This window comes from Neocloeon triangulifer, unplaced genomic scaffold (assembly GCF_031216515.1).
Source record: "Neocloeon triangulifer isolate White Clay Creek 2 clone unplaced genomic scaffold, ASM3121651v1 ptg000012l, whole genome shotgun sequence".
NCBI lineage: Eukaryota > Metazoa > Arthropoda > Insecta > Ephemeroptera > Baetidae > Neocloeon > Neocloeon triangulifer.
The window spans coordinates 19,126,148-19,144,180 of NW_026775554.1; the positions used below are offsets into that span (position 1 = coordinate 19,126,148).

At 35.2% G+C, this 18,033-nt stretch overlaps 1 protein-coding gene and 3 long non-coding RNA genes across 7 annotated transcripts in view; all 4 read left to right on the forward strand.

Annotated features, from left to right (window-relative positions):
• LOC132197061 (suppressor of lurcher protein 1-like) overlaps positions 1 to 18,033 on the forward strand; it is a 136,613-nt gene that overhangs the window by 53,236 nt on the left and 65,344 nt on the right. The window lies entirely within an intron of this gene.
• Positions 11,027 to 12,621, forward strand: LOC132197066 (uncharacterized). Its single transcript, XR_009441814.1, has 5 exons — positions 11,027 to 11,242; positions 12,108 to 12,169; positions 12,226 to 12,265; positions 12,333 to 12,412; positions 12,471 to 12,621. It is a non-coding gene; the product is annotated as an uncharacterized LOC132197066 (long non-coding RNA).
• On the forward strand, positions 13,226 to 13,985 carry LOC132197065 (uncharacterized). Its single transcript, XR_009441813.1, has 4 exons — positions 13,226 to 13,324; positions 13,377 to 13,416; positions 13,474 to 13,553; positions 13,618 to 13,985. It is a non-coding gene; the product is annotated as an uncharacterized LOC132197065 (long non-coding RNA).
• Positions 14,242 to 14,863, forward strand: LOC132197064 (uncharacterized). The gene is made up of 4 exons (XR_009441812.1): positions 14,242 to 14,358; positions 14,415 to 14,451; positions 14,516 to 14,595; positions 14,659 to 14,863. It is a non-coding gene; the product is annotated as an uncharacterized LOC132197064 (long non-coding RNA).

Consider the following 18,033-nt stretch of genomic DNA (forward strand, 5'->3'; position numbering starts at 1 on the left):
CAGCACCATTCATATTCTATCTTCATATCCTTGAGGAGTTTGTTGACTAGTTTTCCTCTTCCATCAAAGATATTTAAAAATACACTTGAAGCGGATCTCACTTTGCTGTCAAGAGTTTTGCATAATGGCAGCCAAAGCTCCTCTCCTCGGAAGGCAACAAAAAATTGGGAAAAGCGGATTGCTAGGGGGAAATCTAGAAGCCAACAGACTTGCTGCGGTAATTTGATACTCTTTTCATAAATAATAATAATAATCATGCCTTGGCATGTGTGCAATGCTACACCAAAAGAATGATTACATTTTATTCCTACAGCTTTATGACATATCAATTTCAGCAGCCTCCATTTTGAAAGTTATATCATGATCAGTCAGTAGGTTTTGTACGCGGCGGAAAACAAAAATGTATCAAAGCTCGAGCGGAAATTGGAAAACCCGCGCGGTGGCTCGGTATTGAAATTCACTCGCAGCAACTTTTCCGAAACCCATTCGCCGAGCGGCTGATTTTGGCTGCGCTGATTTGCAAAAAAGGCTGTATGGCGGTACAACTTTGATGTATGAGCGCTGCGACGGCGAGAGTGGATGGAGTGTGCGTTTGTGTAATTTTGTATGGCGCTGCTCGGGCATGTGTTTTTTTTTCCTGCGGTGGCGCGAGTCAAAGAGTAAAGTTTGTACAAAAAAGAGAAACTTTCCGTTTAATTCAACGCTTTTGAAAAGCAACCCGGATTGATTTTCGGTGCAAATGTGCAGCATTAGGGCCGATTCATCATTTTCCAGCGGGCTATAAAAAGACACAAACAAAATTGGGTGGGGCGAGGAGTTGATGAAGACGCCGTCGGATGAAACTTTGTCTCGGCGGGAAATTGAATTTGCCGAGGTTTCCTCGCCGCGCTGTCATGTCCCGTTCGGAAAAATAGATCGGTCCACTCGGCTTCCACTTAATTGAGCCTAACTGATTTTATATACTCTTCGGAGCTTTGCGAAGCCGGCAAAAGACAGCCGACTGAAGGACATACACTCTTTCTCGGTGAGCAAAACACACCGTCAAAGTTTGGATCGATACTGCAAGGTATATAGTGGATGAGAAGTTTTGAGGGTGTTTAAAGAAGAGCTAATTGATTTTGAAACTTTGATTAATCCTCTTCTTAATATGCTCGTAATTTATTCCTTCAGTGGTTTCAATTTATAAATGAATGAAGAACAAACTTTTTAAAGAGAAAAAGAGTATTTTTAAATAATAATAATAACTATAATTTGAACAGAATTTGAGCCGATTTATTTTTTTTTTAAGAATTTTACTTTAGTGTTTATGCTTGTTTTAATTGTTAAAATTGGGGATAAAACCTATATTTGATACCCTAAACATTTTTATATAACATATATTTATCAAAAGTATAATATAAAATATTATATTTACAAATTTAATTATTTTTGTGATTTATTTTAAGAATTAAAAATCAATTTATATCTTTTAAAGTATATTTTATGCACTCAAAAAAATAAGATTGCAAGTTTGTGAAGATTGTTGATATTGTTTAATTATTAAAGATTGTAAAACAATTATATTAGATCAAATATTTTAAATTCAAGGACTTGGCTGGATTATATCAAATTCATAATATACCAATTATACATGTGATAGTCATTACATTTTTTAATAATCAATAAACATAATCCGCTACTAAAATAAACAAAAACTACAGAGTGGAGCAGTGTTTGAAAACTTATGGATATTTCTGGCGATAATTTGTTGCACCTTTTGCTCTGTTCTGGCTATTTTTGCAAACCATGATTTAAAAAGAACTCGGTATCTTTCTTCCAGCTTGAGACGTTTGAGCTGAAACTATTTATTTGCCAACATTATTTATCTTGACTGACTTTTCGCCAGCATCTCTGGACTTTTCAACTTTTCCTCGTTCTGCACCAATGGTATATTGTTGAAGCGCCAACAGTTTATTCCTCAACAAACAGGAAGAAAAACAAGTTGGTGCTGATAAAAGAAGCTTAGGCCAGCCGGCAGTACATAACTCCGGCCAATGGCTCGGAAAATGTATTATGATGAGGCGGCGGCGTGCTGCTGGGCAATATAAAGACTAATGACAGTCGTCGCCGGCTGCATGCATAAACAGACCGGCCACTCCTTGGATTGGAGCCAGATGATCCCTTAATGGCCGACCGTCCACTCTCGAAATTCGACCTGCTTTTCTGACGAGCGTGATTATGCAAATGCAGCGCCGGCAATTTGTATGCACACGATTTCAGCGACGTGTTTACCACTCTGGCGCCTTCTTCAGCACACTCATTTCGGATCGTAATTTTTACTCACATAACTTTCTTCCTGCATGATTGTAAATTCGCTTTTTACGACTGTTTTATTGAATGTCGCGAGGAGAGCTCGGCCTTTTTTTAATTCAGTAGGAAATTACAGCCAGTATAAAACTTTTGTAATGTCCATAAAAGAATTGGCCAAACGAGGTACAACGACCTTGTGAATAATTCAGACGGCTGCATGGAAAACCAAGAGTGAATTTATTTCGCGGTTAGACTGTAAAATTTTGCACTAAAACTTTACGCTTTCCTCAAAAAATTTTGCAAAACCACAAAAATACATTTTACGGCGAAAAGTCCTAAACTTTTTATAAATTCCGCGACATTTAACATGAGTACTGAGATCCTATAGAAAGTTTTTCTGTTTGCAACGGATCGACTTTTGAAATAGTGCTTGTAAAATCAGATAATAAAAATGGAAGGCGATTTATTTGTTTCAATAAAGGGACAGAGTTTCCAACGAACGACGGGAAAAGAATCGACCCGTGTCTTGTCCATAAATCTGGAAAAACATTTATTCGCATAAAAATGGGCGCCTGTTTTGTTTTGAAATAGGGTTCCTCCTTCTCTCGAGCACCAAGTGTTTTTTCAGGACGGAAGGAAAACTCATCGCTCAAACCAAATGATGCACGGCTCGTTTTAACTGAAACCATTTTTCAGAGCGCCAGGTGAGCCGAAGGTATTTTTTTTTCCGAGGCGAAAATGTCTCGTTTTTCTCTACTCCGCACTTTTGCTTTTAATTGCAACGATGCGAATGATGAATCTCGGCGCCACTTGGCTTTCTGTGAGAAATGAATGAGTGCGAGCTGCTCTCGACAACGACACGTGTGCACGCAGGTGAAAATGAAAAGGTCTTTGAAGCCCAGAGTGAAACAAGTAGCACTCCGCACTATATGCAAGGCAGAGAGGCTGTTTCACGTTTGAATTAATTATCAGGAGGATGAATACGGGCCATTCAAACAGAGGAATAAAGACAAAACTTGCGATTTAAAAACGTGTCAATTAATTTATAAAAAACTGCCTTCCTTAGAACTTATGAGGGCAGTATTTGAAATTAAAGAGCAAAGAAATAAAAAATTTATAAAAATTTGCGTCAAATATTTCAGATTTTTTTTTTAATTTTATAAAACAGGACGTAAATTGACGGAGTTGCCTAAGTTTCAATTTCTTTAATTTGAAATTTATATAATATATTATAAATATTAAAAGGTCGATATTTTTGCAGATGGGATTTGATGAGAGTTTAATTTTCCTTAATATTTTCCTGCAGCCAATGGATTTCAATCTTCTAGAGGCTTCGAATTCAGATTTATGTAGAGATTTTCTTTTTTATGCATTTTTTCTAAATAAATATATCTTTTTGCTAATTGCTACCGGTTTAAATGCTATAAATTTCAATTCTGCAATTTAGATAATTAAAATTTATTTATTGTTTGAAAAAAATGACAAATTTAATTAAAATGGAATCACAACCAAAGTAACAAAATAAAGGTTTTGACTTAACTAAATACTTGCTGAATATTAACTTTTACCACTGATTGAGAGACGGAGATAATTTTTAAATGTTATCCTGCAGAACTTTCGCTTCACGACGAAAAGGGGAAAATCAGTATCACTTTGTTTGATAAGCGCCGTAAAAAGTCTGGAGCACGATCAGAAAGACTGCGCAGTCGGGGCGCCTGTTATCTCAGGACCGCAATCACTGCTGCGGCACTCTTTGATGTCATTTCTGAATTCCAGCAGCGCGGCTCCGCAGCCAAATGATTTCACATTCCAGCCGGAGGCTTGCGGTGCGATGCTCGCTTTGTTTGCCCATGTAAACGTTTTATTGCGCAAAAACCCTTATCAATGTCAGCAGGCATCCAGGTGGGAACCCTCATCTGGCCGCAACGCGCGAGTGAGAGCGCGGCGGACACGCGCCACTTTTTTCCCGCTTTCCCTGCCTTGAATATGGCCGCATAATCAAATCTCGCTGCTCCATTGCGCCAAGAGACGCTCTTCGGACTCGCACCTGATTTAATTGCATTAAATTTGCACATGACAGGTGAGAGAGACGCGCTCTTTGTTCGCTTCGTTGGCAGCTGGCCGGCGGGCTGACCGACAAAAGTCCGTCCCCGGGGAGGCCATCAGCTGTTGTTTGCTTTGTTCGCTGGTCAAAACATCATTTGCAGCCAACTTTGAATAAACAGACTGAGATAGTGAATCTTTAGGTAAATTTGTGGCATGTTTGGCCTAGAAATTGTGTTTATCTTTACATTTAAATAATTATGACGAGATGTATTATTATTTCCAAAATTATTCGTCTTTAACTTTTTTTAAAAAAAATTGTTACAAGTGGTATGGGCGTGACTGGTTATCTAAAAATTTCCCAAATTTTAGATCACAAATTGGGGGAAAATGTTAAAGAAATATTCAGAGAATAGCAAGAATTTAATTTATTTCATTACTTTTATTCATCTGTTAATTTAAAATTGCTTCAACTAGAGGAATCAATATGAATTTTAATTTGACCCAAACAAACATGATAAGGCCAGTGAGTTTCATTAAAAAAATCTTATGTCACAATATCAGGTCAAAGTGGTTTTGATTGTGTATTTTCCATCTGAATCTTCATTGATGTAAATTTTAAATGCATGCATTGTTTTCCTCTAAAATTTCCAGAGTAACATTTAAAATTTCACTAAACCAATTTAATATTATCACTTTTAACAATTCGTCACAAATCAAATTGATTCATTTTTCCATTAAACTTATATTGGAAACGTGTAACTTGCACTTTTCTCAGTTTTATCTGACGCTTCACATATTTGCAACTATTTATCAAGAAAGACATTTATTTGACGTTGAAAGTTTTATTTTTGTAGTTCAGTTTAGATTTTCTGAATACAGCTGCTCTATTAATTTATAAAAAAATTAACCAATTTTCAAAATTAAAAAACTCGTAGAAGTTGCAGAAAAGGATTCTCGTAAATGCACTGGCTAAATTATTGACAATGTAATTTTATCCTCTGAATTATTACAACAAAGACCTTACGTTAAAATGGAAATGATTGACAAATTTTACATTTGAAGGGCTGAAAAGCTCAAAATTAGGGTCAATTGATTTTGATTTTCATCAAACGAATATTAAAACCAGTCCATATTCGGCCTGTTCGCTCAACTTGACTTTTCAATATCAAATCAAGTAATGCTCTTACGCAGCTCGACGACGAAGTGTGTTGGGCAGAATCTCTTTTTGATGAGGGTAATCTGATTTGCAGCGGCAAATCGGATCTCTCGGCAATAGCCGGCGGCCAACAACTTTTCGCTGCAAGCAAAAACAGCGCAGCAAAAGCGGGGAGGCCAAAGTTGGGACCTGTTAGTTAGTCGGGTGGTTGCGGCGATGAGATTACACTCTGGTCACTGCAGTGGTCGTGATTTACATTTGGGCCGCACTACTATTTCACCGCCACGTGGAGACAGAAGCGTGTTTATGCACACAGCGCCGCGCACAGTAGCACAGAGTGCGGTCGACGCGACGATCCGAGCCTCATTTGCGCGCAGAGCGAGATGCAGATTCGCCTGCAGACTTTGCGGCCACGGGCAAAAAATCACGACAAGCGCCTGGCACGTCGCCTGCAGAAGTCGCGCGAACAAACTTTGATCTGACAACAACTTCTATTAATTTCATAATTAATATGTCGCTGATGGAAAAATAAAATATCACCCAGAAACTTGCTGCCGGTGCCAATTGTCTAATTTGAAAATAATCACGGTACAAATGTCCAAGTCTGCAGGGATTTTCATTTGCAAGCAATAATTATGCTCTTTAATGATTTCATTTAAAAAAAATCGTTAAACTAGAGTTTTTTTTATCTTTGGAGCAGAAAGAACATGAAAGTTTAAGATTTTTCTGCTTCAGTATTCACATCATTGTTGCACATAATGCATCAAAAATCCGCTCCTAAATATGTTAAAATGTGTTTTTAACAGTTGATTTTTTTGGATAATTAAAACCAGGTTTAACTGTGTTGAAAAATGTAAGGGACAAATGGCCCCTACATGTGACCTGCGGTAAACTAGTACATAATATTTTGGTGTCCCAACCAGTCAATACTAATTATTACGGAAGGAACTTAATTAATATCCAGGACATTAAACCCATAGATTTTTCTCTAAAAATTTAGTAATCCGCCTTTCTACTGATTTATTGTTCTTATTTAATGGAAAATATAATATTAATATTGAAAAAAAAACTTAAAGATTTGACGTAACTAATAAAAAATTTATGTTTTAGACATTTTTAAGAAATATAAATCGATTGAATATTTGCAGTAAAGGCTAGGCAATTTATTAGGAGAATTCGCATCATTACGTCAATTGGATTTGTAAGTCCAAGTGGAAATTTCCAGTAATTTAAAGTACAACATTTTCATGTTTGTAAGCACAAATTCGGCCTTAATGCGCATCCTCCACGCCCTCAATCACTCCCTGCCGCTGCATAATGCCAAGCCGCAAAAAACAGCCAGGCCGATAATGCGCAGCTCAAAACAAAGCCTACACAATCGCTAAACATTTTTTAATGCTCAAGATAAGGGCGAGCGGAAATTACAGCTGTAAATTCGGCCGGCACATTTTTTTTATTATTTATTTTTTGCAAAATAGCCTTTTAACTGCGCGCGGCAATAAAACGGCTGCTAATAAATTCTCATTGATGTCGGGGCGACCACACTCGTTTTGTGTTTAGGTGGACTGCGAGCGAGTTTAAAAAGTGGTCGACGAGCCTGCTGCATTTGCTTTGGCGAGAGGAATTCGATAAAGGTAAATTGAATTCGCGTCTTTTTGTCGAACGCACAAGTAAATTGACTAAACGCTGCTCCGGTTGAGATCAAAGAAAGCGTGTTTTCGCTGCGCACAAGAGAAAAAAAGCAGTAAAGCGCTTGATTTATTATTTTCCCTCAGAGAGCGTAAAAGCCAGAAGCAGCGTTTTATATTAATTCAGAGTCACGTGTGAAATCGCGGCGCTTAATAGGAAAAGCACACACACAGGTGAGAGCGCGTATATAAATCGCGTGGAGCGGACGTTTCATTAAAAATATCATTAATCTGCGCGGCCTCAACGTTTATTCGCGGAAAAAGCGGTCTTAAATTCCCATTCGCTAATTTTGTGAATTTTGCGAATGTGGAGAAAGAGAGATTCGTTTCCTACGTACTTTCTAATCCTTCCTTTCGCTCAAAGGGTTTCTCCATTTTTGTCTGCTCAAATGAGCTCCGGCGAGATAATGGCATTAAAACTGCTTGGCTCGAAAGCGCGCGCCTCAAACTTTTGCTACCCGTGAATAATTGACATTGCTTTTGTGGAGATCTTGCTGCCAGCCCGGCACACACATACAATTTTCGTGCAGGCTTCGCGCTGCGCTTGAACGTCGAGCCGGTTGCATAACGTGCGCCTCCTCTCCTTGTTAGCACAGGCTCAAATTGACTTCTCTTAGAGCCGCCGCCGGCTTGATTATCCGATAATGAGAGCAGAGCAAAATAATTAAGCACACGGCACATTCGTATATACAGAGCTCAGCAAAAACAGCACGACCTGCTGATTGCTGCGCGCAATTTTCGAGAAACTTCGCGATTCTAATTGTAAAATGTATTTTCTTTCTTTTTTGACTCAAATAAAAGACCTGGCGTTTGAAATGAGACCCACGCTGCTTATTAGCACCAAAACTTGCCGGGCTAGGAAGAATAGCAACCTTCATACTGAGCTAAATTAAAAATTTGTTAAAAAAAATATTACTTCAGCTCGCTTCAGCTCTAATTATAAGTAAGGAGACGTTAAAAACAATATTATTTATGCTTTTAAAATAAATATTTTTAATGAAGAATTCAATAATATTTTTTTATAATTTTAAATTTTTGAACTTTGCTTTTGATTTGTGTATAATTAAAATAATTTGAGCCAAATATTTTTTCATTTAAAATTTTTTCCTCAAACAAACATATATAAAAATAAAATCAAAATTTAAATTCGACGTGACAAGATTCTGAATGTTTATCCTTGAAGAGAATTTTTAATGGAAAATTATTAATTACTATTTATTAAAAATTTAACTTTTGTATCAAAATTAATTACACTCTAAATGATATAAAGATTCGTTCAAATAAAAAATGTCTCCATCAATGAATTTTTGGGAATACACATAAGAATTACGATGTTTTGGAAATCTTGTTAAAGAAAAAAATATATAAATACTTAAGCAACAAAGCTATCAGGACCTCAATTGTGGAATTTGAACTTTAGTCGTTATAGTTAAGAACTGCTATGAAGCTATGAACTTATCATAACAATATACTTTTAAGGACCAATTCAATTTAATTGAATCCGTGAGCATAAAAAAATTCAAGCTCTTTCCACTTTGCAAATTATTCGTATCCAAGAAACTCTCTTCCCACGTCTGCTTGAGAAATACATGTTTCCAGCAAATGCACTAACAAAAGCCTCTCATCGCGCGACTTCGCAGCATTGTTTGCAGCAGATGGGAGAGCGAAGAAAAATGCAAATTGGAGAAAATTCGCTGCCTCGCCGACATTGATTTTAGCTTAGCCTGCACTTTATTGTGCGCGAGAGAGTATAATGTGCACGAAATTATTTTGGCACGGCGTCAACGTAAATATTTGGTAAAAACAAAAGAGGCCAGCCGCTTTCTCGCCTTGAAACGGGTAATCTTTTGTTCTGCGCGATCGTTGTGCCCAAAAACATAACGAAATGTTTCAATTATCAAAATTGATTTAACCGCTCCATATTTTTAATTTCATAAAGTGAAGACGACCCAGCTTTTGTAAATCTTAATTATTTCTGATTATCGCAGATTTTCAAAGCAATGAATTTTAAGAAAATTAAATTTCATTATTTCCCAAAATCGCCTTTAAAAATACTTTGCAAAATGTTATATATTGAAAATTGGCCATTTTTTCATGAATTTCTTGAAATTTAATATCAACGTTTAAATCCTTCTTCATAAAAAACTGCTTTTGTTGCTAAGAAAGAGAAATTTACAAAATATTCTACGTACATCTTTAGTGCTTGGAAATCGCAATATCTTTTGTGCTGACACGGAGAAGCTCTTTCTTTATTCGTTGGCATTATTTCCAGGCTGTGTATAAAAGCCGCTCAAGTCTCTCCACAGGTATCCGGTTTGCGTTTTATCTCGACCGCACGCCGAGGGTGTTTGCACTTGCACACCCACCGCGGGCGGAATCGCAAGCGAATTGAATGTTTGTTGCTCTTTGTTTACAAAATCTGCATGCCGCTTTTTCACTCGCTCGATCCAAGAGCATTATTTCGCTCGGCAGCATCTCGCGGGGGAGGTTTGCTTTTCTCTTATTTCTCTCTCTCGCCACGGCTGCATTCCGCGATTTTTGCGCCCTACAATTTGCGCTAAACAGCCAATCGGCAGCTGCTGCTTGATTAAAAAGAGCAGAGATGCACTTTCTTGATCCGGCCGCCTTGATTAGCTCTGTTTACGCCGCCGGCGAAGCGAGCGAAGGCGCGGGCGAGAGAAGGAACAGCTTTTGCATACTATTGTTTTCTCTCTTCCCTGGCAAAGTGCAGTTCTGTGTTTATTATTCCGCCCTTTGTTCTTTTAAAATTAGATTTAGGAGACTCGGCAGTTGCATTTGAAAACTTCAAGTGGTTTTGTTTTGTCTCCGCTTTAAATATTAATGCAATAGACACCATGAAGGTAAAATCATTTCCCTTAAAATTAATTAATCAATAGAAAACTGCGATAAAAAACTAATTTTGTGTGTGGAGACTGTTTGATTTTTCTATTGTTTGGCAGGATAATGAAAAATTAAATCCCAAAAATCCCATAATAGTGACATTATAACAAAGAAACAAATCACTACGCTTCATGAAAAAAATTATACAAAATTGTACTAAAATTCTTGAAGAATATTTTTTCATTTCATTTTTAGGGCGTATTTAAGATCGTGTTATTTTCAAAATTTAGTATTCAGAGAAAATAATCTTATTTTTTATTACTAAAAGAGCACTTTAAAAATAATCAAAATACTAAATTTTAGACCCGCAAATTAAATTTTTTTTCTCATCTCATAACTTTTCGCCTTTATAATTTTCATCCTAACTATTAGGACAAATAATTATAAGCAAATTTGTGAAAAAATTATATCTTATCATTATTTTCCTTCATCATGCGTATTTAATCATGAGAAAACTTTTAGGTCGCTCTTTAAAAGACACGTTACTATGCAGAAGTTAAAGTTAATATTTCAAAATTTGTCTCAAGACTCCGCCCCTGCTGCGTTGATCAAACACGTCTCCTTTGAAGTCATTTTCAAACATCGGCACGCGAGGCTGAATTGAATTTCTTGCGCAACACGCATGTTCACACACACACTCGGAGAATTGAAAAGAGAGTGCAGAATTTTATGCGAAAGGAGAGAGGCTTATCAAATTTTCAAGTCAGCAGCAGCGCACTATGGGCACAACTCAAAGGCGGATGTTGTTGACACGCATTTTTTCGTTTATTTATTTACTCAATCGCTTCATTCAAATTCATCGCAGCTTTTTCCGAATTATCTGCAGGTTTCGCGTGCAATTTGCCGGCGCTGCGATTTTTCTTATCGCCCGCGGCCCGGCAGCTTTTGCGGCGTCGCCTTGTTTGCTCGCGCGCGGTGTATCTTTTGTACTTGCAAAATAACACAGTCCATGAATAATTCCTGCTCAGCGGGTCGAGCAAACAGCGGAGGTAAAAGAGCACGCGAATTCCTCCCTCAACTCACTCAACTCTGCCGGACCAAGTTAACGAGATGATGCTCCAGAAACAACATTCCCCCCACGCGCGCAGTACATCTGTATCTTTTTCAAGTGGCCAAAGACTTTCTGCTTCCATATTTTAGCTGCTTGTCCCTCTCAACCACAGTAATATAAATATATGTTTCCTTCTGGAATTTTTCTCCTTATATAGCTTACAATTAGATTATTTCCATTTTGCTTTCAGTGGGATTAAATTTTCAATTAAATTAACTTTAATTTTTATTTTTAATGCAGCTCAAGTAGCTCAAGCAATCCAAAATATTTCACTGATATTAAATTATTATTAACTATTAAATTTTTAATTTCTAAAAGATATTAAATAATAAATTCACACTACGTTGCTTAAAGTAATAATTTATGTTGATTTATTAATAAGTAAAATTTATTAATTCCTTACTTTATTCAGAAAAATTAAATTATTTCTGCGGTACATCCAATGTTTTAACTGACTTCAACGTGTTCAGGGTGTGTGGAAACCTTTTATTGCGTTAACTTTATTATCCTCTGTTTTACATGACTTGCTACTCACTCATTTTCAACCGAGTCAAAAGAAGAAAGGTTAAAATTTACATATTTGAAGCAAAGTCAGGCAATCAGATAAGTTAAAAAAAACAATATAATTGAATTTTACTTGTTCCTAATTATTATCATGATGAGTATTAGTTTTGTAAAGCCATAAAATTTGTGGAATAATTCCGATTATTTCATTTTTGTCTAGAATTTACTGCCACTGCCATTAAATAAGAGGCAAAAATATCAATTCTCTATAAAAATCTTTACTTGAATTAGAAATCGTTGATTATTTTAATTAATGCGACTTTAGAATAACAACATTCCCTTAACCGGAAAATTTATGTGTTACATTTTTTGAGAAGGGGAGGTCAAATTCAGATAATTTTTGATTAGATTTGGTACCTCACGTTTATAACTTCCGTTGATAGTTGATAATTTTTACTTGCATTCTGCACAGTCTTCAACTTGCAATGGCTCGCACCGTACTGACCGTTCTCCTTCTTTTGGCTTTTATTGCAGGTTAAAACTTTCAATGTTTGACAGGAATATTTTTTATTTTAATTTTAAATTTTCAGCAAATCTTGCTGCCCCTGCGCAAAATAAAATTGAAGAAAGGTAGATTTTTTGCCTCGTGTAAAATAAAAACTATAATTTTAAAATTTTTCTGAACTTTGTGGAATAGAGATGGAGAAATCAGGGACGAACGTTGGGGTTGGTTCGGATGGGTAGCCAAAGCGGCCATCGGTGTAATAAATCACTTTTGTACGTCTTCTAATTAATTTGTATTCAATACGTCTATTTGAAAATTTGATTTTCACAGCAAATAGAAACAGAAGAAACTAGGATCCATGCCCAGGATCCATGACTAATTTTGTTAATACAACCGTCTGCAAATTATCGTCAACTGTTCTGCAAACCAAGCTTGGTGTTCTTCTCTTTGGGATTAATTAATAAATACAATTATTAATGGATCAGACGTTTTGAAAATAAAAGCATGAAAAATCCTTTTTTTATTATTGATTGAACATTGATTTGAAGAAATTTAATTCTCCGTCAATAACTTAAAAATGAATATATCCATCTGCTCTTTGAAAATATTTAATGAAATATTTTAATGTTCTTAATAATATAAATCAGGCAAATACATTTATTTTATAAATGTGCAGCGGCGATAACAAAAAATGCTATATTGTAAAATAAAATAATTTTCAAAATAATATCCATTAAACCTATTATTTATTTCAATTCATTTTATTAATATTACCAACAATAAGAATTTCAGGACTGCTTTGTATGTTCCTTCTTTGCATTTTAGATGTAATTCTATCTCTTGTAACTAATCAAATTTATAATTGAATTTATGAATCATGTATTTGGGCAGAGAATTCCCGGTGGTAAATTAATCAACAACATCATTTGAAGCTAAAGGCTAGAGGGTATAATAACGCAAAATAAAATACGTAGAATTATGGCTGATTATACTTCATTAAAAAGAAACACTAATCTTTCCGTTTTCAAAAAGATTTATGATATAGCAGATTAAGGAACTAAAAAAAAACATGTTTTTATCCACGCAATGTTTACTTCCTTGAATCACCTGTGTTCTGCACAGTTTACAACTTGCAATGGCTCGCACCGTACTGACCATTCTCCTCATTGCGGCTTTAATTTCGGGTGAAAACTTTCGTCAATTGTTGGAGTTTTTTTACTAAATATAATTTTTTAGCAACTTTTGCCTCCCCCACGCAAAATGAGGATGAAGAGGGGTATATTTTTGCTGTATATTAATTTCTAAGTAAAAAATTTCTCTTTTTGTGGAGCAGCGATAGCGGCATTAGAGAGGAACGTTGGAGTTGGTTTAGAAGTATTGCCAGAGTGGCTTGGGGAGTGGTAAAGGACTATGGTAGGCATTTTAAGTAATTTCAGCAATTCGTTTCATAGCTGATTTGATCCTTTGCTTTTCACAGCAAGAAATAACTAATCTCTGCGCAAGATGAATTTTGTCGATGCACCCATAATTATGCCATACATCGTCGCAGGTCTGCAAAACAATCTAGGTGTTATTATTTGTGGGCAATTTATTAAAATAAATTCAGAAGATTGGATGAACAAAACTGCACATTAAATATATTGTGTTCTTTGTTTTCTTTCACACTAGCAACTTAAATTGTCCATCAAAATCCTTTTGTACGCATTACGAAAAATTATAATCTCTAAGTTAAAAAGAGACAGACTTATTTTTATATAGAGAGTTATATTGAGAAAATATTTAAAAAAAAAAAAAACACGAATTTTTGAATAATTTTGTTAATTTATCGAAGTTTCTATCATTAATTGAATAAAAGATACAAAACTGTAAAAAAAATTTGTATATATTTTTTAATATTTTAATTCCTATTTGAATATCACTTTAAAAATAATTTTGTTTTTATTGTTAATTCACTAAACCGTGATCTGCAATACCATGAACGTTTAATGCAATAAAATACAGCCATTGATTATCTTACAAAGAGAGTATTTTCAACTTAACAAAACAGGAATTCCTGCTAGATTTTATCTTAATACAGAAAACCCAAACCTTTTCGATGAAATCAATATTATGTTTTACTTCCTTCAATAGCTTTCAGTTGCGTTCTGATCGACAACATATTCGTTTGCAATGACTCACACCGTACTCACTGCTCTCCTTCTTGTGGCTTTAATTTCGGGTAAACGAAATTTGAGGATACGATTGAACATTTTTATTTTTATTTAAAATTTTCAGCTAACTTGGCCGCTCCCGCGCATGAAATGGAAGAAAGGTATATTTTGCTGCTTGTTAAAAACCTAATTGAAGAATTTTGATTTTTTCATTTTGTGGAGCAGAGGTGGCGAAATTAGGGAAGAACGTTGGGGTTGGTTCCGATTGATAGGCACAGCGGTTAAGGGAGCGTTTAATTCCTTAAGTAGGTTTTTCAAGTAATTTGCACTCATATTACATTATTTATTTTTGTGACTGCTTTTCACAGTGGGAGAAGACCAATGAAACTAATCGCTGCCCAGGACGAAATTTCGAAATTTGTCACTTCAACCGTCTATAATGTATCGTCGCTGGTCTGCAAAGTAAGCTCGGTGTTTTTCTCAAATGGGATTTATTTATGACAAAATTATCAGTGTCAAAAAATTTGCTTGCAGTTTCTTCTCTTGTAATAAATATTTACCATAATTAAATTGTAATAATCAATGGCATTTTTATTTGTAATTGTCATCTTTCTTTGGTCTGAAAATTAAGTTTAATTTAATGCGAACTGAATTTTTTAAAATTTTGAACAAGAAAAATATGAGGAACCTGAATAGGACGATTAAAAATAATTAATATTAATTGTTTCAATGTTCTCTATAGAACAGAACAAAATACAGCTTAATTCCGCATTATTCAACTAAACAGGTAAAAAAAGTTTTTTTTTTTTTTTGAAAACCCAAGGCTCTTAAAGAGACAGCAAAATTTCACTGTTCATATCTAATTTGTTAAGAAGTTGTTTTCTTAATAAATTAGTACGTGAAATAATATAATTGTCACTTTCTTTAAAAAAAAAAAATATTCAAAAATTCTTCATTTTTCACCTTTTTTTCTGGGCGAGGAATTAACGTTTACAACGGTTTACAATATAAATTTTCTTGATATATCTCTCAAGATATCTTTTCAAGGGATGTTAATACCCAGAGAGGATAATATCGCAATGTCAATATCTCCTAATTTTTATGGATAACATTTGACCAACACAATTAAAATACAGAATATCAAAGCCTGATCAGATCAATAAATTTAAATTGCTATCGTTTTGGATAAAAAATTATTATTTTTACAATATTTTTCAAGGATAATCCCAAAAATGGAAACTTAAAAGTATAACTTTTGCTCCGTTTGAAAAGTTGAGATAAAAGAGTTAAAATCACAGTCTTTGATAACAAGCCACAGTTTCCTTTGCGCAGATATAAAAATACCCGATTAACAAGTACGAGATAAGTTTATAAATAAAATTCAAAACAGAGATTAATGAAAAAAACTACCGATAAATATCAGAGCGTTTCGTGGCTTAAGCTCTAGATTCTTGTACAGGGAAAAGTTGATGCGATAGCAAGTTGCGGTTTCGGCGAACACGTGCAAGAATGCGTGTGGCTTTTGCCGTCGTCGTCGGTCGTTACATCAAATATGCATAAATTATTCGGCTCACATATATGAATTATTTGCACACTCCGGGGATAACAATTTGTCTGCGAAACTATTTGCCCCGCGTGCCTCCTTCCGATTGAGCAAGTTTGCATTTGACGTCAAGTGCCGCCCGCGTTGTGCACCAAGGGAGGAGAAGTCGCGCGCGTTTGGATCACAATACACAGCAGAGTCGAGTTTGCCTTGTTACTGCTGATGCTGCACGCACACATTAGTGGATCTCGCGTAATGAGTTGTATGTTGGTGGTGTTGCTTTCGAGTTCCCGCCCGTCTTGTATCTTCCTAGCTTCGCCACCAACGCAAATGTGCCGAACTTTTACTTCGTCGAGTCGCCTTTTGTTTGCACGCTGCTGGAATTTAATTAAGTGGCTCTGTATATTTGCTTGACATTTGAAATTGTGCACAGAGTAAATTGAATTTTATCCTTACAGATTTACTTTAATTAGAGTCCAGTGTCAAATTATAAAAAATTTTGATGGAATTTTTGGTGAATTAAGTATTTCTCGTTTGAAATTAAAAATTTTATTTTAATTTTCCTCTTTATGCAGCGATCGACGTGAAAATATTTGATTATTAAAGATTTAATCAATTTTTTATTCTGAAATTTAACTGAATCCAGCTACATAAATTATTGCAATTATTGAAGGGAAAAATAAATAAATTTTTCATTCTTAAATTTTGAAATCAATCACTTTTTAAACGAGTCAAAAGATCTTTGGTTAATCAGTGCAAAATATTCGCATGCACGAAAGAGATATAAAAAGAATAAAAATTTTTAACGTTTATATCACTTTTCTCAAAACATAAACCTTGGCCCACTTATTTTAGCAAACAAACTTGTCTTGCGCTTTTATTGGATTTTTCAAATGAAATTCCTTGCTCTTTTTTTTCCTCTTGTGAAATGCCGCGTTTGAACCCATTTTTTATTTTCCTCGGGGGCAAAAGCAAAAATAATCAAGCCAGTGCAAAAAGAGCCGCAAAAAATTCGTCCTCGAGACACACACATGAGCAAGGGAAGTCGCAAAAACGGTCTCAGTGCTTTATCTACAAGCAGCAGGAGACCTTCTTGCTAAGAGGAAAAAGCGCCCGAACGAGTCTATCAGTTATTTCATTACTGCTCTGGGAAATTTCTTGTCCTTTGCAGGCGAGGAGTGAAATTTTTTTTTTTTTAAATGAAGTATATTTATTTGAAAGAAGTTACAAGTCCAGCCAACTCCAAACGGAGTTATCGGCCGGTGCTTATGTGACTGGAAAGCAAGACTTAAAAGCCAAGCAATCCAGTTCTATACACATTATTTTACATGCGAATTTTTACAAAGATAAAAATGTCAACTAAATATTACAAAAGTGACAAAAACCATTTTTTAATATGAAATTTAACAGAATTTTTTGAATCAAGATTTTTTAAATTTGGTGGTAAAGCATTCCACAGTCTGGGAAAAGAAAATTCAAATGTGCGATCAAAATATTTGTTTACACTGGGCGGCATAACAAGAGGATCCAATTGGGACATTCTTGTTTCATATTGATGCATTCGTGGCACGCCACGATTTTCGTCAAAGTATTTCAAGCAATATACATTTAGTTCATAAATTTTGTTGACAGGCATTATGTTCCAAAATTTGAACAAATTATCGATTGAATTTTTTTGTTTACGAGTACACATTTTATACAACACTTTTTCTTGCAAGTTACGCACAGCAGTTAAATTTGCGGAGCCCCAAGCAGGGATTCCGTAGTTCAAATACGAGTGGGCAAGAGAGAAATACATTATTCTGCGTGTGTTGTGATTGAGGTGTGCTTTTATAAAATTGAACTCTCTTATTATATTTCTCAATTTGCCGGAAATGTGCTGTAAATGATATTTCCACGAAAAATCCTGGTCCAGGTGTAGACCAAGATATTTGGTTTTTTCAACTTGCGACAGTGTTCCGCATTTACAGCCAATTGAGAAATTGTGTAAACATGTATATTCATGGCAGATAATGTTTAATTTATTGTTCAGTCTAATGTTTGGATGGCAAAAGTGCAAACTAACAGTCTTTTTCTCATTAATCATTAGACCATTATCATGACACCATTCAGTAATTATATTAAACTCGGACTGAATCACATCATGACAAATAGCAAAATTTTCATGCGCAAATAAAATTACAATATCATCGGCAAACAC